The sequence below is a fragment of the Chrysoperla carnea genome, chromosome 2 (genome assembly GCF_905475395.1).
Source record: "Chrysoperla carnea chromosome 2, inChrCarn1.1, whole genome shotgun sequence".
Lineage (NCBI taxonomy): Eukaryota > Metazoa > Arthropoda > Insecta > Neuroptera > Chrysopidae > Chrysoperla > Chrysoperla carnea.
The window spans coordinates 24,923,961-24,949,836 of record NC_058338.1 but is presented as its reverse complement, the minus strand read 5'-3'; the positions used below and the strand labels follow the sequence as shown (position 1 = coordinate 24,949,836).

Sequence of the window (25,876 nt, the reverse complement as noted above, 5' to 3'; positions counted from 1 at the left end):
TGGATATTAAACGACAAAAGTTAATTTTCACATTTCCAGTGCGGTAGCATTCAACTTTGATAAGCTTTACTTTGTAATAATAATAATAATAATAATAATAATAATAATAATAATAATAATAAGCTGAGAAAGACTTTTAGAATTGGTATCATACTTCTTGTAGATATTCTACGACGTAACACTCTTATATTCATTGTTTATTATTGCAAGAAGTATTATTATTTTAATAAGAACATATAATAACTGGTTCACGTAGTAGCTATATGTAACAAGTTTACCTGAACACCAATTAAGTCATATCATCACCATGCATGCTACTAATAATACTTACAATACTCCATACACCATACACCATACGAACGTATTAACTTTAAAGCTACTCAGCTATTGTAAGCTTTTGTACACTTTAATTAAAAAACATTGATTCGATCTCAATACATTTGTAATACATTATCGTAATTTTTTAATGATAAATACTAGCCCATTCTAAAATAATATTTTTTAACTAATTTTTAAGGAAAAAAGGACTAAAGTAGATAAAAAACTCAATTTAACAAAAAAAAAAACATGCTGTTATAATTAGCTGGATTATAATAAAAAATAATTCGTATAAATTGCAGAAAAAAAAAAATTGGGTGATTCAGAAAAAAACCATTTTATCGTAAAAAAATAGCGGGGAGTGCTAGCTTTCAATTATTATGATTATTTATTCATATCACAGATCTTGATAAAAGTAAAGTCATTATAAAATATCTTAAAAAGCACCCCACGCTTTTTTAAGATAAAGTGATTTTTTTCTTAATCACACTATTTTTTTTAACTTCACAAGATATAAAAGCGTAGTTTTTAGTTGGTTTTATGAAATTATTATTTACTTTGTGTTTTGTATGTTTTTTTATAAACTATTAATTATTTATCAAACATTCAGTAAAAATATGGTGGGAGCGCAAAGAAATGTACATATTTTCAGATATGGAAATCATTAATCCAGGAGATGCTGGTCAGAATAATCGAATAAATTTATTAAATTATTATATTGTCATCGGTCCTTGATAAGTGTGCGAAGTTTCGATTCAATACGACATTAAAGTGGGTGAATATCACGTTAAAAGATTTCGTTACATACATGATTACACAGTTACATAGATACAAAGCAAGTTAATAAAAGCGTGTGTCAAAAATTCAATGGAGATATAACTTATTTTAAGCTTTTATTAAATTTAAGAATACCTACAGTAGAGCCTCGATAATAGGTACTCTATAGAAACCATGGGCATTCCTATTTCTGGATTTATTCTGATTACTGGGACTGTGGAAAAATTCATTCTGGATTTTTGGACATTTTCTATTATCGTTTTCTATTAGGTAATAAATATACATGGGAAGGGGTGATATTTTTCGTTCTTTTAATTTAACAATTACACAATTATGACTTATTCACCGAATAATGTAACAACCGCATAATTAAGAAATAATTAATATATTTGAAATATATCAATATCTTTACTTATATTTGATAGGTACATGTGAGCTGTTATAACACGCATAAAAGAACAACTTTTTGCGACACAAGGCAACAGGTGAACTTCTGAATATATGTGATATAGTAGACAATCAAACACATAAACTTATCTTTTATTTAGATAATTGATACTAATGTGTCTGCCTAAATTGATACTGATGTGCTTGTTCTTAATGTACAAACCTTGTGAGTTAAATCAAAGAATTAGAACACATTTCCACTATTTTTCCATTTAGACAAGTTCAGGTTAATTGAGATTATATGTACATAAAGCTACGTATAATGATATTGTTGAGTTTTCTTACTACATCAATAATATTTATTCTACCTTGAAAGAGAACCGTTGCCAGCAACAATTACAACTAAGTGTATAGCAAACTTACTATATACATTATTGTAACAAAACTAAATAAAAACTTTCTTTTTTTTTTACAAAGTCAAAAGAAAGAAAATTATTGTAATTGTAAAAAATAAAGTTGTATCAAGAGTCTTTTTTTTTAATCACACCAGCATTATAAAGAGACGTACGTACGTCTATTCACAATAATTGCTTGTAGAGGTCGGTTTTTTATAAAACAATTGACATGTGTAACATAGTTTTTATTGTAATTTTAACAAACTGGCATTCTTTTCAAGAGTTGCAGCTGTTTTTTATATAAAATAATGGAAAATATAATTATACATATGTACAAACAATTTATTATCTAATCCTTTCCTTCCCAACTCTTGAATTTATTATACTACGATATATATGAAATATATATCAAGGTATTCTTATTTTACTCCCAATAAAAAAAGGAACCAATTTTGGAGGTGTTCATAACATCAAGTAATTGTCTGTAAAAACGATCACTAAAAAGTGAAAATAGATATCAAATTTTGATAGCGTGATCAGGACGTAAATGTTAAGTTTGAGTTAATAAATGAGCAATGAAAGTCAATTAGTTCTAATAATACCTTAGCATATTACGTACAAAGTCTACGTAGCTCAAAAGCTTAAAATTCGTGGCTCAAGAGCTGCGTTGGCTAAGCGAATTCCTTCGTAGATTGAAAAAATAACACATTTTCAAGAATTTTTATTTCGAAAACTAAGTAAGTATCTAGAGAAAAACATATCAAAAAATACAATAAATTTATTTTGAAAAAATTTAAAATTTTGAACTTTGCCTCTTTACCCCTCCACCAATTGTTTATCTGTTGATCGATTTTCTCATTAACTTGACCTTTCAAATACCAAAACACTTTTTGATATCAAATTTTATTCAAATCGAACTTAAATTGCGAGTAGGGTACACCAGAGAGGGTACAGACACATAAACGTATAGATACCGTATATAGGAAAATTTTAACGATGATTTTCCACGAAAATTCACTAATACAGTGAGGAAATAGAAAACTTCTTTTATATAATTTACAGAACATAAAGCTTAAGTTTTTCAGTTAGATATCACGCACTGTTTATAAGACCATAAATTTGGATAAAGTCCCTTCGAGGCAAGGTGATTATCTTGAAAGAGAATTGGATAATCGTGTAGCTACCAAACACTAAAATTATAATTTTGGATCATTAAAGGTTTAGAACTATTTAGGAATTTTTAGCTTTAGAAATATATACTACTTATATCACTGTATTGTTCGAATGTGGTCAACCTTTTAATATACTTTTCTTGAAAAAGTTGTTTAACATTTTCTTAGACATTTTATAAAATATGTTCATGGAAAAAAATAGAGAAAAATTATTATATTTGAAAATAATCAAATCATGTCTTTTTACAAATAGAAACTTGACTACTATTAATCTAGAAATTCTTGGAAAGACATATTTTATTAATGTTAACATTTTATTTCTGTGAATACCTACATCATAAATTTTCCAAGAAGAATACTGAATAAAAGTAGATAAAAATAGTTCGTTTGATTTTTAACATTTTAAAAAAGATGCATTGCGACAAGTATTGCTACAATTACATGTCGTTACAAAGAATGAAACGAGAAAATGGAAAACATTTTAACACAAAATTTGTCTAAAGATATTTTCTTTAAGAATATTTATAATGCAATCAAAAATTTTTTTTACCATGAAAAAGATTTGAGACTCTTAATTGGGTTGGTTAGTAATATTGATAAATAATACGTCGTTAAAAACAACGCTTCTTTCATTGCCTTTCCTTACGGATCAAATATTTTGTTCTGAAATAAAACAGAAGGTGAAATGTTCTTTTTGACACAATGGTTGAAGTTATGAGAAGGTATATAACAAATTATAATAATTAATTACTTATTAAATTTATATATTAAACATGAAGTGATGCTCCACATTTGACTTCTTCCAAGCAAATTTTCTCATCTTGGTTTCCTACGAAAGGCCTTAAAATGTTTCTTAATATTTTACCCTGAGAGGATGTTAGGGGAGAGTGGGGGAATTACGAGCAGTACAGGAAAAATGAAAATTGTGCTTAGTTACATTATCACTTTGTTTACGATTATGATCCCATGGAATTGATTACTCATGGGGTTTTATATGGGCAGCCCAGTTGGGATTTCCTCATCTAGATTTCCTCATCGGGACACAAGTGGGAATGAGGTCTTACATAAAAATCTCTAGGATTGATCTATCGAGGTTGGAGTTGTAATACTTCAATGTGACCTTTTTGGGATTCTCCCCATTGGACACAGGTTGGATTCACCAAATAGGGCCGGGCAAGATTTTTCGTATAATCCCTATGAGCTGTCCCTAAAATGCAACCCAATGTTTTTCAATAGATCTGTAAATTTCTAGGATTGCTCCATTGAGGGTAGGGATATCTTTTTGGAATTTCCTCATCGGGACAATAGTGAGATTCCCAATAAATGCTGGGCAAGGTTTTGTATGATATCGCTAAGTACTGTCGCAATAGATCTTGCATTTCTAGCGGGGCAGGTTTTTATATAAAAACAAGATAACTTTTGTAACGACACGTTAAAGTATTTTAAAATTCATAAACGTAATTGGCAGGCGTGAGGTAATTATAAATTTGGTGTCGTAATGACGAACAAACTTGTAGCTTTTGTTTTGACCTTGCAAGTCTTGCGAGATCAAGACTTCCAAACCAAGACTGATTTTACCCATTAATAGTTATATGAAGAAATTAATTTGCAAATCCCATGAGATTGGCAAATTTTATTTATTTTTAGGGGCAAAAAATAAGCCCAATTGAATTAACCACTCTTTTAGTTTTTAATTTATGGGAGGCATTTTAAAATCCTAATTAAATTCTTAACAAAGTTTTTTTCAACAACATAATTATGTAAACATAGTAAACATTTAACACACTTGTTTTCCAAAGGTAGAATTTATAAAACATTAATAATTACATTGATGCTAAAATTTTAATTAATATATCTTACTTCAGTTAATACGGATATGTAAACCCAACAAAATGAGTAAGTGGTATTATTAGTATTCGAATTCCATATATAGGAAATCTGATCATTATTTATTCATTAAAATGAAATTAATTAAACAATTAGTAATTTATTGATTCATTAAATTTTACACACAGCACAGACAGCCACACTACCATGTACCAGAAGTATTGTATTGTACCATCATCAAACAAAGAACATTTTAGCTAAACTTGATTATTTCTTTTTTAATATTATAAATAATTTATCCGTATAAAGTGATTGATTAAGATGTATCATTTGAAATGTTAGTATTAGTTCAACAAAAACAAAAAAAATCTCAACGGAAAATGAATTTTATATTTCGCTTTTTTTTATAAAATCAGAATATTTAAAAGATACTAGCAGATACCCGCCCGCTTTGCTGGGCAATTTCTCCTTTTTAAAACAAAGACTATCACGTTAGAGCCCTCATTCATCCTCCCTTTTGTTCACAATTTTATGAATTTTAATTTTTTGGTGCGGAACTCTTTTGAAAATGAAGTTTTGCCCATGATACTCGCTGACATTGTAACTTTCTATAGGCCCAAACATTAAATTAACCTGATTTTTATATTTTTTGATCAAAATTATCCCATCCACCGAATTTTTTTTCGATTTTTTTAAAGGGGTAGGTACCCCTGAAAAAAATTGCAAAAAATCGAAATTTTTTTTTTATCACCAATTTCGATCAAACTCAGTATATAAGGTAATTTTGACCCAAAAAGTATAAAAATCGGGTTCATTTGATGACTGGTCGAATTGTTTTTGGTATACAAACTAAAATCGATCCAAATATTGCGATATCTCAGAAACTCTGCATCCAATCATTACATTTTCTGATTTTATACTTTTTGGATCAAAATTACCCCATCCAACGAGTTTCATCAAATTCCGAAACAAAATTTTTTTTTACCTTTTTCTCGATTTTTTCAAAGGGGTGTACGTACCCCTTAAAAAAATTGCAAAAAATCGAGTAATTTTTTGTATCTCCAATTTCGATAAAACTCAGTATATAAGGTAATTTTGACCCAAAAAGTATTAAAATCGGGTGCATTTGTTGACTGGTCGAATAGTTTTTGAGATACGGACTAAAATCGATCGATATTTTTCTTAAAATGCAAAATAAGAAAATTTACAAGTATAGTTACCTCTATCCGAAGACACACTGTATATAATACTTAATCAAGCTGTATTTGTAATACTAAAAAAATTCCCACGCTGTTTAATTTTTCTGTATTCTTCTTTTGGCATTTCTCGGTTAATTTTTTATCCACAAGGAAATTAAGAAATTTTTTTATTTCAAAGAAGTGTCCATCGGCAGATTTTTTATTAAATCTGAGTCACAATGTTACATTTTATACAATATATATATATTAATTAAATTAGCTAATATTTATTCTTTGAATAAAATAAAATAAACATCTATAAATATTTTTTTTTTAAATATTACAACATACCCATTGGTTTTTTTGCTCTTCTTGTTTTATATTAAAAAGGTAAATAGGAAATAGTATAAATTTTTTTGCTTTTGCAATATTAATTAAAATAAAAACCTCTTTTCTATAATTTGATTAACAACCATTATTAAAATAATAATAATGAAATTACAATGAATCATCAAAAATAATAGTGAATCATACATAATGTTCATAGCTTGTAACTCTTGCTAAACTACCTGACTGAGTGTATAATGTATATATATGTATATATGTATCTATCTGTAGTCTATATATGGTAGGTATATCTACTTGTTCAAAGTATATATATTATCTAGATAAAATTAAGTAGATATTTATTTATAGGGGCTGAACAAAATTATGGGACTTAAAAATAAATTTTTATAAAACTAACCATAATGATATACAATTATTTATTTATATTACTCTTAAATAATGTTCTTGTTTATATGTTTTCCGTACCTAACGGTTAAATGTGCACAAAAATTGATAATAAATGTATATTAAAATATTGTAAGCCAGCTGAAATTCGTCAGAATATCCACGGTATCAAAATAATTTTATACTTTAAATTCAGCAGATTGCAGTTAGAGGATTTATTTATCCTTAAAAATCTTTGTTTGATTTCTGACCATAAAACATCAGATATAAATAAATAATGGTACATAACGAGACATCTGAGGATTCGATAGCAATTCAAAACAAATGAAAACAATAATTGACTGAGTAAATTGTTGAAATACCATGTATAAACAGTGTTGATTACTCTGTCACATTACACACACATACTTGTCACACATATATAACTGATATTCCCATATAATAACAATTTGCGTGATGTTTACGAAAAAAGGTTTCAAACAAAAGTTATTTATTTTCTTATAAGAAATATTTTTTACATTTAAACTTTTGTTCTATCTCTAACGGTTTACAAAATGGGTTCTACGGATCCAAGACAAAATTAACCTATGTTGCTCATTTACGAACTCGACCTCACTTTTTACAGACAACCGTAAATTGACTAATTAGGCGATTTTATGAACACCTATACTAAAATTTTGTTCATAGCATATTTTCAAAGGCAAAAAGCAAAATTAACATGACTTTTATAATATAATTATTTAAAACAAAATTAAACACTTCCTGTGTATGACAGACTCAATTTTAATAAAACGTGGTTTGTTTATAATAATATTTAAAAATACTCAAATGTTTGTAACATGAAAAACAAATATCGAAAAAAGTATACCTGACGCATTAACGCCGTGTGATCAAACAAGTAACACAAAAATAAAGCCATAAATTTGTTTGAAAATATTAAATTAATTGTTAATTGATTGATTGATTGATTGACAGCTAACACACAAAATTAAACTAAAAAACATAATTTTCAATAATCTGTAACATCAATAGTCAAACACAAGACCATACGAATATACTAAATCATTGTTTTTTGTGAGAGTCTAGTTTCAATACACAAAGATATATTTGAAAAAATAAATAATTAAAAATATCAAAACCCGACTGCGTTAAATAAAATCTGAAAAGAAATAAACAGGTATAGTAGCTAGTCTACATAGCAACTTTAACAGTCGGAGCCCCCATTATAGGGAAGATTTGAGCTGATAAACTACACTTTATATTTGTTTTTTCTCAGATTCTATTTCATTTTTATGATTTTTTAAAATTTTTTTATACTATTTTAAATTATCTATTATTCTTTATACTATATTAAAACTTTGAAACTAATTTCCTAATCAGATATAAACATATAATTCTCATTTCATTTCATTTTACCTGCAGATTATTTATTTAAAAACAAAAGTTGTATTTTTTCAATGCAGTCGAAAATATCAACTCCCTTCCTTTGAATCCAATTCAAAATTCACTCATACCAATATATCAACAGAATTCAAGAAGAAGCATTCAAGAAGAATGTATCCGATATATAGCCGTTTTAAACCATCGCTTATTGAACTATTAATAGATAACATACACAAATCATAGTAATTTCATTTATGCCCCCATATTCAATAAATCGATATTAAAACAAAAGATATGACCACATTCAAGTTATAACAAAGAAAACTAAAACTAGCTTTAAATATTTCCATTATTTTGTATAACTAACCCCTGTTTAATAAAATAGATTTGCTATTGTCTATGTATACATTTCTTAGGCGCAAATAGGTTTAAGGAAATAAACATTTGACTAGGCGTGTAAAAGTATCATGTTTATTGAATTAAAGGAAATTCCGGCAGTTTGATAATTTGTTGCATATTTTATTAGCGCCTCCATGCCTGGGCAGATCCCCGCCTTAATTGTTAAGAAAACGTAAATACCATTAAAGGCCTTAAAATGACTTTATATTATTCTGTAGTATTTGCTTGGGGGCCCGGAGCCCTAAACATTCATAATTTAGCACTTCTCATCGAAATATTTTAAAAGACATGATATTTTTTAAAATATGAACACAAAGACACAACACTTTCTAATTAAAATATGTAAAGAATATCACAGTAAGACTCAAATTATACATAAAGATAAGTGTTGGTACATTATGCTCATGATAAAGACACTTATCGCAATTTAATTCATCCTTTTTTACTCCATTAGAATGCAAGCCATTATTGACTCGGGTAGACTATTGATTCTTATGTTTTTCGATTGTAGATTAAGAAATTTATAAGATTCTTTAAGCTATGCCCATATTTTAAGCCATTTTCACAGTGGTTATACCAACTGGATTTTTAGAATTAATTCGTACGATTGTATATTTATAATAGACCTGACATTTGGGAAACTCGGAGTCCAATTTACATCCACCTTAATAAAACTTAGTTTCCATTCTTTGTCAAATATTTATTTGTCTAAATTAAATTTATTCCTACATCGTATAATATTGGAAATATCGATTTAATTGAAGATAATTAATTTATACATAAAATATGAGCGAACATATACAGGGATTATTAGTATTAGGAATTATATTATATATTAACATTTTACTTGAAGTTGGTATACACGCAACTTCAACTGCGTTCATAATATTAGTCGATGTACTCTATCTAACTATGTACAGTAAACACATAATGAATAGTCAATTCAATAAATAATTAGTTATTGTAAAATAAATAAGCATGCAATTATTATTTTTTATTCATGGAATTCGATTTTGATTCATGCCTATTAGCTAAATTCAACAGAACCTTTTTCTATTTTATACTTTCCATTCCGTATTGATAATTTCCGTGGTTACTGAAATAACTATGGGGGATTGTTAAAACACTTTTATTCGTTTATAAGTACATGTAAACAGATAAATATAGTACGAATATTGTAATAACGTAAAAATTGTGTATAACTATAGCAGTTGTCTTTTAAATAATTTTCCACGAGAAAGAACTTTAATATTTACTAACAACCCAAAATAAAAAGCACAGAGCCAGTCTATCTGAGCACGTATTGCAAATATAAAATAATAATAATTTGCGCCTGAAGCATTGAAGCGATCTGTGACCAATTTTAATATTAGTATAAGATCCGAATTAGGGTCGACCTTCACCCTTCTGTTTACCGAAGAAAATTTTTTTTTTATGAAATGTAAAAAATTAACAAATATCCCTGTAATGGGTTGCCTTAAAAAAAAGGTCAAGACTACTTTTAATAAAAATATCAAAACTTGAAAAGCTTGTAAACTTTATTTTTTGATCGATATTTTGTGGACAATCATATATTAACAAACGAGAAAATAGTGAACGAAAAATGACAACTCAGCTGTTACATATTCGTTATAACTTTTACTTTCGAGTAGACCAAAATTCGTTACATATGCAAGTCAGTAAAAAATTAAAAAAAAAAAAAATTAATCTTCGTATTTTCACTAAAAGTAGTATCGACCACAGTTGTTAAGCAACATATGGCAGTGATATTTGTTAACCTTTTATATTACATAATAAATAATTTTCATTCGGTAAGCTGATGGGTGCAGGTTGATCCTAATTCTAATCTTAGACTATATCAAATATTCTCAATCCAATTGGCTTAATCGCAAACGGAAATTTACAGATTTGTTTTAACTCTCCAAACTGAAGTACAAAATAAATTTAATTGATCAAGATTATTTTGTACTATTTAGGTCACAGCTTAATATAGCGTGTTTTCTTAGTTTTCCAAACTACTATTCATGTCTTTCCGTGATCTCTACTATTCAAATTTCATTCATTTTCATATTGTATTCCCGAATTCCATTTTGATTTTAATTGACCATTTCGTAAACATCAACATAATTTTATATCCTTCCGAAAGTGAATCATTTTTTCATTAGTTCATACAAACATACAGATAAAACTAATAGAAAGTGTTAAAACAGAAGTTTTTCGTGTGAAGAGAGACTTCCTTCGTATGGGTGCTTTTTGTAAACGAACTTCAACTTTTGATAGCCAAAAGCATAATGGAAAATAAAAAATGAAACAAATAACTTAGTTTTCTTATAAAATTATTTGAAAGCTGTATAGCCTTAATCGGAAATAAGTATAATATATATAAAAATACAAGTAGGTAGTATAAATTTTATACTTTATCCAAATTTAATAAAATAAATTTAATATAAATTTATCCAAGTGAAAATATTTGATCTATACTTTAGATGACAATATAAAATTCGAGTTACGGTTACTACTAAATGGTTGATAGTTTCGTTACAGTTCTTATAATTGTTTATTTTTTGAAATAATTGGTAATTTGATACGTCAAATTCAGTAATTAGATGTTTAATAAATGATTACAGAACCGCAACCATTTTTAATTTGATAATTTTGTAGCATTTAATTTAATTTTTTGGTTTTTATCCATATGAAATTAGGTAAAACAAAACACATTAAAAGTAAATTAAGATTCGTTTTATAAAGAATTTATACCGTTATTTTCTTGTCGTTATTTCATTAGTTTATGTTCTAAATCTGTTCGTAAGCTTTAATAATTCAATTATTCAACAGTAATTTTTCATTTTTAATATGTTAAAGTTGGCACGCTTTCTCAAGTTAGAATTTTAATTTTTAAACAATCATTTTTTCAGATTTTTGTAATTTCTCTTCAAACAAGGCTTATATATTTATTATCATAATGCTGGGAGAGTTGGTTAAAATGTTCGTAAAATGCAAAAATACAATAAATTAAGGAAAAAAATTTCTGTTGCGATATTTATGCTCAGCGATCACAAAAACTCCCGAGTAACGGACGGGTTTGGACGAGTTTGGACCATTCATTTAATGAATTTCCCGAAAACTCCAGGATACGACGGGGATACCGTTTACCCTGGGCCCCAGGTACCTCGGAAACCAATTATGACGAGATATTTGTGTTCAGTGACCCCAAATACCCCTGAGTAACAAGTTTATAATCATTTTCATCACTATTAACCGAATTGTGAAATTAGTTTATTTATGCGGTTAGTTTTTAAAATGCAATTATAATTAAAGAGAATTGAAAAAAATACACTCGAACCCGGACTTTTTGGTTTCATGCCAAGCGCCCTACCAAGGGTTAACTCTTTAATTAAAATTACTAGACAAGATTTTTGTCAATATTTAGTTTACGCAGTATGTATCATATTAAATTTAGGTCACATAATTTTCTCATACTGTAACTTTATTGCTTCGTTTCTTACTACTACTTGTAAAAAAAAAGGAAAAAGAAATCATATTGGTTAGATTACAACGAACAAAATTGTACTTTTAAGTATATGATAAATAACACACAGCCAAGCATAGAATTAAGTATATTTTTCAAAGTAATATTTACGATTGACTTCGCCACGCAGCAAATATATATCAAGTTTAAAATATATTCATATTTTATATTATATTGCAATAGAATTGTGGGTATGATTTAAGGCACACATAAAAATGTCTTATATCAACGATGGTGTGCGCTGATGCCAATAAAAAGGTATAACAATCAAATTCACTGCTATATGGTGTGCTTTTTACTCTTATTCTATTTTTTTTTCAATAAATTATGGCCTCGAATTTATATATGATTTGACTTAAATGAGATACTGTTCACAAAAAAAATAGCACTCAATAAATTGGTTTAATTAAAGTTTCTTATCAAAATTTATGTGTTTTTAAAAATTGGTACTTAACTATTTAAGTGGTTGTACTGATAAAAATATTGAGAGTCTATACTTTTAATGAAAATTTATTGTTTATGCAGTGAAATTTTGGTAATTAGAGGATCGATAAATATCTCATACATGTTTTGAATTTGTTGTGTTATAAGGACCGTATTCAATAATGTTTTTGGTAAGGTAATATACAGCGATTTTATCCTTGAAGGATAATTAATCATTATTATTGTTTACAGAAATTTTTGTGTAAACACGTTGACAAAATTTTAGTCACACTGATCAAAACTGAAGTATATCGCGGATCCATCACGACCAAACAATTCTTTAAAAACTTATTATTGTGACAATAAAAATTATAAATTTTTTCTTATTTAGATATAATTTTAATATTTTAAAATGTCCGTTTAATTTTCAATTTTCAACTTTATAGGAGTAGGTTTCTATTCCAATTCTTTTGTGTACGCTTTATAAGTCTTACCTAGACTTAACTAGAGCTCTAGTGCTTTTCGATAAAATCGGATAAGATCACAGGATGGTTTGTAGTAGATTGAATCCTATAAACTTTTAGACGGTGAGAGATGCAGAAAACTTTTAACGATAAAAAATATTTACTTCATGAAGATCATTAACTATTGTGAAACTATTTTTTATAAATTCAATATTTTATAAGGGATTTTTCGAAATTTCTCATCTAGCAACATTAAAATAGGAATGAGATTTGTAATTTATGAAATACTAGCGTCTACTCGAGGATTCGCGCGAGTTTTTGTCCTTACATAACTGACAAAGATCATAAAAAAAAAGTAAATAAAATATTGTGAAACAAACAGGGTGAACGAGATACAATTTATGGACAGATATCTATTCAACCAAGATTATCAGACAAACTTCTTAATTAATTTGTTTAGAAACACATTAACTATTGCTTAAAAAAATTAAAATAAATAAAGGAAAAATAGGATTAAAACTAACCATTAAGCAAACTTTTTTTTATTTTTTTTTGTATTATGTAAAAATGATTATTTCTTTTAAACTACTTCTTTTCAATGAATATTCTTCGATAGTTTTACAAAGATAAAAGTATATGTACCAAATAATCAGTTTTCAACTGTTTTTGTTTTTTTTTTTTTTTTATGTAAGAAGTATGTCTGATAACCTTGAATGAACAGATGTCCTTAAATTGTATCTTCTTCACCCTGTTTTATGAAATGTCAAATTTACAAACAAATTTTTTTGTAGGAAGTATGTTTTAAGAAGTATGTCAACTTTACTTTAAACATAATAATTGAACTCGTCATAAAATTCGTTCATATTAAAAATAGGTTTTTTTGTGTTTTAAATATTTAGAAATAGAAATTTTTAATTTACTAAATCAGCCATTGCTTTACAGTTTCATTAACTTTAAATAGGTTGATTGAAGACTACCTTTTACAATAATTAAAACATTTATCTTTACGAGATATGAATCCTGAAATTACATTTCGATAATGAATTAACAATAAGTGAGTAGGTATTACTTGATGTCTATATTAATTGACTATACGTTCATAATGTACAAAACACGCAAAACATACACATTATACGCTGTTTAGGATTTTAATTACATTTAGAATGAACATGAACTGATTTTCTATGGAAATATGAGGAACAATGAAGAGATAAATTCCATAGGGATACATATACATAAAATATATAAGATGAGATTATTATTATTTTTATATTTTGTAAAATTCTGGGGTTTATTAAATATAACATAATGTGGCTGGTTAGTTAATTGTTGAATGTTAAAGGCAATGAAGAATATAAAACAAGCCTTATAATCAAAATGTTAATTTATACACCATATTGTACCGTATTTGTACCGGGTGTGACAAATTCAAGATTTAACGACAAAGAAGATCCCAGCAACAATAATCTATGAGTAGAGATACCCTAACAAGTATAATACACTAGCTTAATACTCGCTTTATTGGACTTAAAGGTAAAAACTACCGCTTTATAGCCTCCACCTCTCTTGAGCTCACTTATCCCATTCCATAATACTCGAAGAGATTATTTTACACAACTAAAATATATGAACAGTTCAATTTAATTTTTAAGTTTAAAATAGTCATAATTAATTGAGTATATCAGAAAAGATGGCCATGAATTGTTTTACATTTACTATGTAAAATTTTTACAGAAATCTTTAATTTATGGTTCAAAACGATGATCATAGATGGAGCAGTAAAATGTCAGAATAAATTTAATTTTTTTGTTTAAATATAAATTATAGCTCATGTGTTATTCTAATACATGAGATATTTTGTTACTAAAATCCATCCAGTGAATTTGAGGTTTTTACAAATTTGAAATTGAGTCATCTTTATATAGTTAACCGCTTTTACATGTTTATATCAAAGGTATTCTAAATTCAACCATAAAAAATCAACATTAGGTACTCATTATACTTAACCTAAAAAAATGCTTAGGAGTAAAGTCGATATATTTTTTGTCATTTATTATTTGTTGCTGTGTCGTATTTATTTTTTAGGTTATTTTTTGGTAAATATTCAAATATATTCTACAATTTATGAACAGTTGTATTGAGAAAAACTTACCTACTTTATACTTCAAAATAAGTGTAAAATGAACATGAAATATAGATTCTTACCTGGAACAAAACAGACAAAAAATTAATAAAATCAAGAAATAATTTAATAAGTAATATCATGTGAAACAGTTAGAAAATGGCAAGATCAACCGAAAGATGTCATAATTATTAACATAATGTTATTATTTTGGAACAATTTTAGTATTTATTTCTATTACACTCTATGGAACTGACCCATGGAAACACAAAACCCAGTATATCTTGTAATTGATAACATAATTTTGCACAATGTTCAACGTCCATCAAAGAACGAATATAAGCTATATCGAATGCTAACGTTGCAAATATACATTTTCTTCAAAACATATTATTAAATCCCATGGCAAAGATGCAAGTTTACACATCACTAATTCGCCGAATAGTGACATAGGGCAGGGAAACATGGACGCAGATCAAGGATGATACGAAAATATTGTTAAAGATATTCGGCGGAGTGGAAAAAAACAAATGGAGAATACAACACGGAGATAAATAACAATTTGCGAAATCCGCACATTAACCGTTTCATCAGATCTCACAGAATTTAATGGTTTGACCACATTCAACGCATTGACGAATCCCGAATGCCTAAAAAAGTACTAAATGCCCAAGTTTACACCACAAAGAGAGAAGTGAGGCCCAAAATTAGATGGATGGACAATGTCACAGACAATTTCCGATTTTTGGATCACAGGATGGCGTTCTAAGACGAAAAACAGAATGCTATGGAGGTCAATTGTTGAAGGAGCGAAGGCCCACCCAGAGCTGTAGTGGCTTATCAGTTCAACTGACCTATGGAACAAAGTAAAGTGGAAAAAACAAAATGACGCAATTCATTTTTGAAATTTGGCAACGAGGTTCAATCCCATATACTTTTATGAGATTGATATGAAAGTTTTCATATAAATTATATAACTGGTAAATTATATAACTGCCCCCGATTTTGTAACATTTTGTATACTATAATTCGAGTTCGTGTACAAAATTAATTGTATTTAATGGATTAGGTCGATTCTTGATAATAAATTATATTTACGTATTACAGTACAACCCCAATTATCATAGATTTATACATATATGTATATATATTCGTAAAATTCCTACACTATTACATACTCTTTTTATTCGAAAGTAAATGTTATTTCTATCGAATGTTTTTTAATACCAATACGTGCTGAATTGTTCCAGGTCAGCAATAAACATTAAGATTTATTACAAAATACGTGTATTATTATTATGGCTATGTGTGTTCTTTTATTGACGAAGCTGACATTTCGTCATGCATTAGTCATCGAATTTTTAATTAGTGTTATCAGTTTTATCGTTTTGATTGTGTACCTACGTAAGTATTTCTAAAAATCACTGAATCATAATTTAGTTATTAAATGTTAATGTCTTTTTTATTTTGGGAACTCCATGATTACTAATTAAATTATTTAAAGAATGTGAAACTACAGATATGCGGAAGGGACTAGTGAACTTTATACAACAGTACATGTTCCTTGAATGATAAAACAATTTACAAATAATGTTATTTCACAACTGGCATATAATTGAATTTTATTAAACGTAAAATAGCTCTCGAAGAATAGAGAAAGATCACTATAAAAAAATCTTAACAGTCGGAACAACGAACGAATCTCCTTGAAACTAGATTAAAGTATTTTTGTTTAAAAAGAAGTTGTAAGAAATGCTCAAAATTATTGGAAGGATGAATTACGCTTTCTAAAAATGGTATGCTATTTTTAATTTTGAGTTGTTATAATATTAATTCTTAGAAGAGTATTTAGAGCAGGCATGAGCAAACACGGCTTATAGAAGTTTCATACTTCTGTGTCTAAAATACCAGTAAGACAGTGACAACCTAACCAGTGACAACCAAAAATACGAGTAAGACAGACACACAACATTTTTTTCTACCCATCATATTACTATAAGAGAAACTGAGATAGGTAGAATAGTCGTATACCCATCTCGCTTCCTCCTCTATGAGCAACCCGGTCTTGGATAAAGAGACACACAACAAAGTTTATGGCACACAATAAAGTTACAACAATTGTGGCTTAGTTAACAGAAGTTACAAGAAGTTACAACAAGTCCGATTTAAATAAAATTTGGAATCAAGAACAGTTTTGGCATTTAAAAGATCAAGTTCGTTAATGAGAAAAATCGACAAATAAGCAAGGAGGGGGGGGGGGCAGGTGCGTAAAGTACAAAATTTTAAATTTTTTCAAAATAAAAAATAATTTTGTATTTTTTGATTAATTTCAAGCAAAAAAGTACCTATTTGATTTTTTCCCTAGACACTTAGTTTTCTAAATTAAAGTTATTGTAAAACTAAAATGCAATATTCGATTTTAAGACAAGTGTGTTATTATTTTCAACCCCTAAGGGAATTCGCTTGGCAAATAGATTATTTAATGTGCAAAAGGTTTTCAAAGATAATCGGGACGATTTAAATGTTCAAGTGTAAATTCAAGATTAAATGTAACGTCTCAATTGCACGATGCTTAAAATGATTATACAGATAAAAACATCTTTTAAAAATATTTGTTTTACAACATAGATTTGTTAAATTTCGTAAATGTCATTTTTTATCAGAGTAGAATAGTGAATGTCTTCTTTTTTGCGAGAATTTTCTTTACGCGTCATGAATCACAAAGATATTTTAATTAAATTAATAACTTAAAATTTTGTATACAAGGGCATATAAACAATTTTATTTTCTTATACTACAAAAAAATAAAAAACTAATAAATAACCCCATATGGTTTTTACTTTTGTGTTATTCGGTGTGTTTTTTTATGCTAAATGAAAAAATCTTTTTGAATACATAAGAAAATTTTAATTACGATATTTATTTTAGACTGAATGTACGGTATGTATAAATACTACATATATACTCGTATATATACCATTATATAATTCAGTTACTATTTTCAGTCTCAATGGGTGGTCGAGTTTTTCATTATCAAAACAGTTCATGGAAAAGGATGTAAATTATAACGTTTGAATAGAATGTCATTCTTTGAAAAATGAACTTTTAGTTTTGAGATAATTGAAAAATAACAACTACCATGAGTTCTTTTTTATTTGTATAAAAATATAAACTAATTCCATTTATAAAATTTTTTTTCACGTTTCAACTAAGGCTTGATATGCAGTAATTTTTTTCATTTTTTATACAGGGTGGGACAAATAAGGCTTCAATTTTGAAAACAATGTAAAATTTAGTAAGTTATAAGCCAGATCTAGCAACGAAGAAAAATTTGGAAACCGTATTAGGACAACTCACCACCAATAGTTGAGGCACTGAAAGAATTCCTGCTGAATTACATTAGTAAATTGGTAGCCGTTATCTTACTGGAGCTAGTTTTTGAACTCAGTTACACTTTAATTTTACCCAAAATTGTAGAAGTTAAAGTCTTCGTCTAATATTTGCCAGTTATGAATTAGAGGGTGGTTATAATTGAACCGGAAAATTGAAATTTTTCGTTTGAAAGATTTTCCTCGATTAAACTTATTTTTCGAGTTTCACATATATGTCTAGCTTAAAAAAACACCCTGTATATACAGGGGCAATGTAGCTGATTCACATTTTTTTTATTTTTTCAGTTTTAGTTAAAATATATGTAACTTTTTTTATCACTGGAATAGTTAAAGTTAAAAATTTTGTATAATTTTAATTTTAAAATGAAATTATTTAGTAAACAAACCGTTTAGGTATTTTCCATTAAAAACAGGAAGTTTTTGGGAGTTATTTTATTTAATTCATTTCGTAATATTTACTAAAATATCCTGTAGCAATGTTAATAATACAACGACCATGTAAAACCGTATTCAATTAGATTTTTAAAACTAAATACAAAATTTATATATTTAAAAAAATATATAGTATACTTTTTATTTAAACAGTAATTATAACGAAATATTCTTCCCATCGAGATTACCTTTTCTGCTGTAATTGTAAAAAAAAACTTATTATACGCTATTTTCATACACGTTGAAAAAATACTATTTGCAAGAAAATAGAGAGATACTATTTGCAAGAAAATAATCAAAATTTAGGCCACTAATTGACCTTTGCTGTTCGATTATTCGATTGCAAAACTGTCCTACTACACCAAAATTGTGGTTAATTCAAAAATAAAATCCTTAAAGGAACATCCGACATAATTGAGATAAGTTTTCAGTTATAATAATTAATTATCTACTGTTAATAAATAGTAAACATGTAATTTGAGAAAAATCATAATAAAAATGATAAACCCAAACACATTTTTGTTAGACCGAGAGTATATTTAATCTGTTGTAATTTGATTAGATACTTTAATCTCATAAACTAAGCGTAAATAATAACAGTGGTTAGTGAATCTATTAGGTTAGGGAGACAATACAACAACAGTATGTTTAGTTGTCCGAATTGCATTGGGATGGATAAATGAAGCGTGTATTGTAACCAATGTAGTTTAATACGTCATATTATACATACTTTGTGTATTTTATATCGTTTAGAATGTGTGATAATGAACTTGGAAAAATAAAAACAATTGATGATAATATGAAATATATAAACTTCGTGATTATAACAATATCATAATTGTGTCACACATTCTTTTAAACCCCCGAACTAAAAAAAAACGGTGTTATAAATTTGACCGCTTTGTGTGTGTGTCTGTCTGTCTGTCTGCCTGTGGCATCGTAGCGCCTAAATGGATGAACCGAATTTGATGTTTTTTGTTTCGTCGGAAAGGTAATTTAATGGCGAGTGTTCTTAACTATGTTTCAAGTGCAACTTTATGGTTTCAAACCCGAAAAAAACTAAAAATTGGCGATGATCTTCAAAATCGGCTCAGTTTGGAAAAGGCAATAAGGAACAAGTGAAAACAAACAATTGACTGAGTTATTTGTTGAAATAATGCATAGACAGTGTTGGTTACTGTATTACATTACACATACATACATGCCACACATACATAACTGCTATTCCCATATAATACATACGATTTACGCCTAATTTGCACCCTCTCACGGGTAAATAGTAATTTTTACGAAAAAATGTTTCAAACAAAAGTTGGTTATTTATGAGGAATATTTTTTACATTTAAACTTTTGTTCTATCTCTAACGGATTACAAGATAGGTGCTATGGACCCAAGGCCCAATTGACCTATGTACGCTGTAAAAATTTCAGCTTGTTATCTTTTTTCGTTTTTTGAGTTACCGCGTTGACATGCAGACGGACAGACGGACAGACAAATGAAAATGGACTAATTAAGTGATTTTATAAACACCTATACCAAAATTTTTTTCATAGCATCAATATTTTTAAGCGTTACAAACTTGGGACTAAACTTAGTGTACCTTGCATATTACATATATACATTGCATAAAAAGGTAATGTAATAGAAAGTGTTTTCTCATTTATTCCAACCATAACATCCCACAACGAATCGTGGTAGGGTACAGCTAGTATCTTTATATTAATAAAGTAGTATATCGCTTCCGCATGGAAACGCAGCCAATAAAACTCATGCATGGTAAAGATAAGATATGATCGTGTTGGAAAACTAAACGACTTACCAATGGATGAAATTTATTGATAATCCATGAATTTCACAATTAAAAAACATAAGAAATATCTCACAACACCCACATTTGGTAAATAATAAAATTATCTTCTGTTATTAAAAAATTCCTGAAGTAAATGGCACACAATTGTTTATTTTAATCTGTATGTAGCTTTAATTTCTACGGGTAAGTTAATGAAACTAGAAATAGATTTCAAAATGTAGGAACTGTGTATTATACTGACACACAAAAGAAAATACTATATAATTGAATCTCCCACGTGAAGAATATTCATACTATGCTAACTAAAAGTGTATTAATAATAATTATTGTTCGGAATTTTTAGGTATGTTATTTTCAGCAAGCAATGATGATGTTGGTAATTAATCATTACAAATTTTATCAGATAAAATGACTTTCATAAAATATATTATATTAAAGACAACACAAAATAATGAAATAAATACAAATATTATTAATTCATTAATATTATTTTATATATACATTTTTTTCAAAATATGAAAGTAAATGATTATTTGATTACCTGAAAAAAATAAATAATTAGAAATAATATATTGGATCTATCTATATTTCACAGGCCGCACGTAAATTAAACATATCTTAGCAGATAGTTCTTTATACATTTATTATATAATTCGTAAGAAAACTTTCAACAGGCTTATTGAATAATATTCAGAATAGATTTTATTTTTACCCGACTTCAAACAAAAAAGAAGGAAGTTATCAATTCGGCTGTATTTTTTTTAATGTGTGTTATGTCAGAACTTTTACTGGGTGAACCGATTTTGATGATTCTTTATCTATTTGAAAGCTGGTGCTTCCCGTGTGGTTCCATTTCATTTTGGTCCAGCTCTGACAACGCCATCCATGAGAAAAGTTTTAAATTTGCATTAAGTATGCACGACAAGAGGACGAATAACTCAATATCACGCCAACCGATTTCGATGATTCTTATTTTAGTGACAAATTAGTTGGTGTACTTCAGATTAACTAAAAATCACAAAATAAAAAAAAATTTTTAACAAAAAAAAACCGACTTCAAAAGAAAAACTTTTCCGAAACAAATTAATATGCACTAAAAAGTAAAAAGATAACGATCATATAATGTAGTAAAGTCGGTGTCAGCCAAGCTAATGTAGCTGTTCTTTCAAACTGAGTTGTTTCCTGGGCTGACACCGACTCCAAAAAAATTTTTAAAATTTTTCTTTTGAAGTTGGTTTTCTTTTTGTTTTTATATAGTAGGATAATTAATTGACACGAAAAATTCTTTTTATTAAAAAAAAAGTTTGTTTTAAAATAAGATGTAACTCAACGTTACGCACATATGATCTTTAAAAATATTTGTGTTAAAATTTATTGAACTTAACTAAATTCTGTGAGTTAAAAAGCTTTTTAATAGAAAGTAAACATATCCACATAAGGGATGTAGTAAGAGCACAGTAGATTTAGGGTTGAAATTATTTTTATCTTATTTTCAACTTTGATGATGCATTTTGCTATAACTTCATGCAAGTAGACGAAAACTATGAATACAATTTTTGATATGTGCCTTGGTTTTCGAAATATCGAAAGCTGAATAATTAAACAAAATTTTCAATTTTCGATATTTTGAAAATTACGTCAGATATCGAAAAATTTTATTCGTACTTTTCGTCTTATATCGACAAGTTTTAATATAATTCACCATCAAAATTGAAAAAAATGGAACAGTTTGAGATAGGAGAGTATAAAGCAATAAAGTAACAAAAGTTTATCCAAAATTGAAAAAAGTACTTAAATTACCTATAAATAATTCACTGGCTAGATGAAAAGTATCAAACTTACATGCTATCGTTTCACAAATTACACATACACCACACTCACTTACACACACATAAACAAAACTCAATACTCAAATTATAATTAATGAACAAATAAAAAAAAAAAAAAAAAAAATATATATATCTATCAAATTAACAGCTTTCACGTTGATATAAATGTTATACTTTCACCATCAAATAAATGTATATGACTGGCTTTATGTTATACTTGATGGTTGCAAATATAGTAACAACTCATACACACACAAAACAAAACAAAAAAAAAGTTATTAGATTATTTTATAATGAGTCAATATATAATTGATTGACGCAATATCGTAAATAATATGTATAGTACATACCTACCATACAGCTACCAAGATAAAATAATATACATTTTGTGATAACATAATACATATATGTTTAGTAGATATATTACTGAATGATCGATTTGATTTGAACCTATGTAGAAGTGATTAGAACTGACTGTCATATTTAACTTTCGAGGCCAAACTTGGAAACCTCAAAGTGTGTTTTCGAGCCTAGTAGAACAATTTAATTAATGCTTGTTTCATATATGTCAAAAATATGGTAAATGTTATAAAAATGATCAATATATTAACTGGTAACAACAATCTTCACGAAGTTGACTCAATCACATATGGACTAAACATGATTAATATGCGATCATAATAACCAAATACTCTATTTAAAGCAAGCGCAAAGAAATTTTGAAAACATAATTAAATTTGAGAAAGCTAATGAAATTTAAAAAGCTCACGGCTTGAAAATTTCTTTGCTTCGTCGATTTTTATTTCCACAAACTGGCCAGTCATTTTTACAAACTTTTGAAAAAACTATTTTACAAATTAGTTTTAATTTTATTAAGTATTTTGTCAACGCCATTTTCTAAAGCCAACATCTAGAAAATTAACAATTTTCTAATAACATTTATAAAATTGATTTTTTATTTTGAGTAATTCGCTAAACTTTTTGTCTACATTATAATTTAATTTGAAGAAGCATAATAAAAAATATTTTAATGAAAATCATGAAATTTTAAATAATACTAAAAATTAAAAATTTTCTTTTTATCATAATGAATAAACTTTAAAAACAAATAAAAACCGTAGGTGTTTTTTATACTTGTTTCTATGAAAATTTAATAATGTAAGACAATAATAACTAACTGACACCCACAGACTTTTAAACACATGTCAATTTATTTTATTCAAACAATTTAATTAAAGTCTATATCTTTATTAACAGTAATGTCTACAAAAAAATATAGTACATACAATAAGTAATGCATAATGTACAAGGTGAGCAGGAAAAATCGCACAAACAAAATACCAAATTTTGTGAGCTCTAGTTAACCCTAAGTTTTGTGGGTATGCCTGTGCACTCTTTTTAAAATTTTTTAATAAAATTTACAAATAAGAAATTAAAAGTTTTTTCAATATATTTTCCCACAAACTCAATTGATTGGTATTGCCTATATTATTTAATTCGATAAATTTTGTGATCCTATGCTACAGTCAAAACAACTTTTGAACTTTTTGATTTGTGAATAAATTTTAGAAATTATAATTTCTATAATAGAAGTGCTAAGATTTTATATTTGTGTATCCAGGTTAAATTTGGTTGCAGATGTGTTCTTAATTTATGTAATCGAATCAAAATTTTTTACATGGCGTATTATTTTGTAATCTTCTTGACTAGAAAGTGTAATTATCAAAAATGATTCATTCAACTACAAGTCGTTTTCTTGAGTTTCGGACAAAATATTTCCACATTCAATGTTGTCGATTATACACTATGTTTAGTTTACATCTTGGTATAGGGATTTCCCACGAGTATGACAGAGTACATGCTTTAAGCAATGCGTGTAGAAAGAGGTGTTATATATGTTGTATATTTCTTGCAAGTGTTGTAGCTTCGGTTGCCTTTAAGCTGTACGATGGTTCTACCGCTGCTGTGATTGCTGTGTACAACTCAACGCGTATCGAAGATTCAATACATAACAAGAAATATAATTTCAAAATATACACTTCAAATTAGATTTGGACCTTATAAGAGTTCAAATTATGAAGTTTACTTCATTTTAAAATCGCAACAAAAACCAGAGTTAAGATTAGGTCAGGTTATATTGGCTGTCCACGAAGGACACACTTTGGCTATAGAGCCCATTGTGTTACCATATATGTGATTTACCTTTAAAACTAGAGTTTAGAAATAACTCAAAATATTTCGCCTGTCTACAAACATAAATTCCATATTAATTATTATTCATTTTATTTTATCACATTCGAATCAGCATAAATAATATTCCTATATTTTAATGTTCCATGCTAATTTAAATATGATTGAAGAATGAATAAAATATAATAAATCCAATTATTTAAAATACAACCTATATTTATGATAGATAAAATCACTTATATTTTGTAATCACTGTGTATAAAATAATTTTATAGAAAATTTATTATGAAATTTATGAATAATAACTTTGATAAAGGTATTTCACAGTTTTATTATTTGAATTTTTACATACATAACTAACAATCATTGATTTATAAATAATTAACAAATTAATATATGTATAGATATTTGTATATATAATAAATAATATTTATATCTAAATACTTTTATTTATTTATTTATTTATTACTTTATTTGTTAGGTTTCAATAATGGTCCGTATCATTAAACGCATCATCTCTGTTAATGGAATTATTATTTTTATACCATGAATATATGAAATATACATAGTATATTAAGTTTAGTCCCAAGTTTGTAACGCTTAAAAATATTGATGCTATCAACAAAATTTTGGTATAGGTGTTCATAAAATTACCCAATTAGTCCATTTCCGGTTGTCTGTCTGTCTGTCTGTCTATCGTCTGTCTGTCTGTCTTCACGATAACTCAAAAACGAAAAGAGGATATCAAGCTGAAATTTTTATAGCGTGCTAAGGACGTAAAAAGTGAGGTCGAGTTCGTAAATGAGCAACATAGATCAATTGGGTCTTGGGTCCGTAGGACCCATCTTGTAAACCGTTAGAGATAGAACAAAATTTTAGAACAAAAAAGGCACAAAAACGGGTTAACTGTCAATTTTGAGCATTAAGACGGATTGGGATGTGTTTTTTTGTATTCGATTCTTGAGTGCGTCTAAAAAATTTTAGAACAAAAGTGATGAGGGAGAGATTGGAAATTAAATGTAAATTAAATATCGAAGATCTCTAAGAGACGAGGTGTATGGTGCTCACGTTGGGCCCCTTCGAGGGCCATTTTCCAGTTCAACGGACCCAAAAACT

General features: G+C 27.5%; 1 protein-coding gene across 3 annotated transcripts in view; it reads right to left on the bottom strand.

Moving 5' to 3' along the window:
* The window catches only part of LOC123293701 (ephrin-B2a-like), a 331,992-nt gene that overhangs the window by 41,758 nt on the left and 264,358 nt on the right, over nucleotides 1-25,876 (bottom strand). The window contains exon 1 of one of the 3 annotated variants that reach the window (XM_044874594.1): nucleotides 22,584-22,626. The exons of 1 other annotated variant lie outside the window; for it this stretch is intronic. The gene's annotated coding sequence lies outside the window, so the exon portion shown is untranslated. Of the gene's footprint in view, nucleotides 1-15,140; nucleotides 15,190-22,583; nucleotides 22,627-25,876 lie in introns of those variants that run through there. One more of the 3 variants, XM_044874595.1, reaches the window with a different exon arrangement.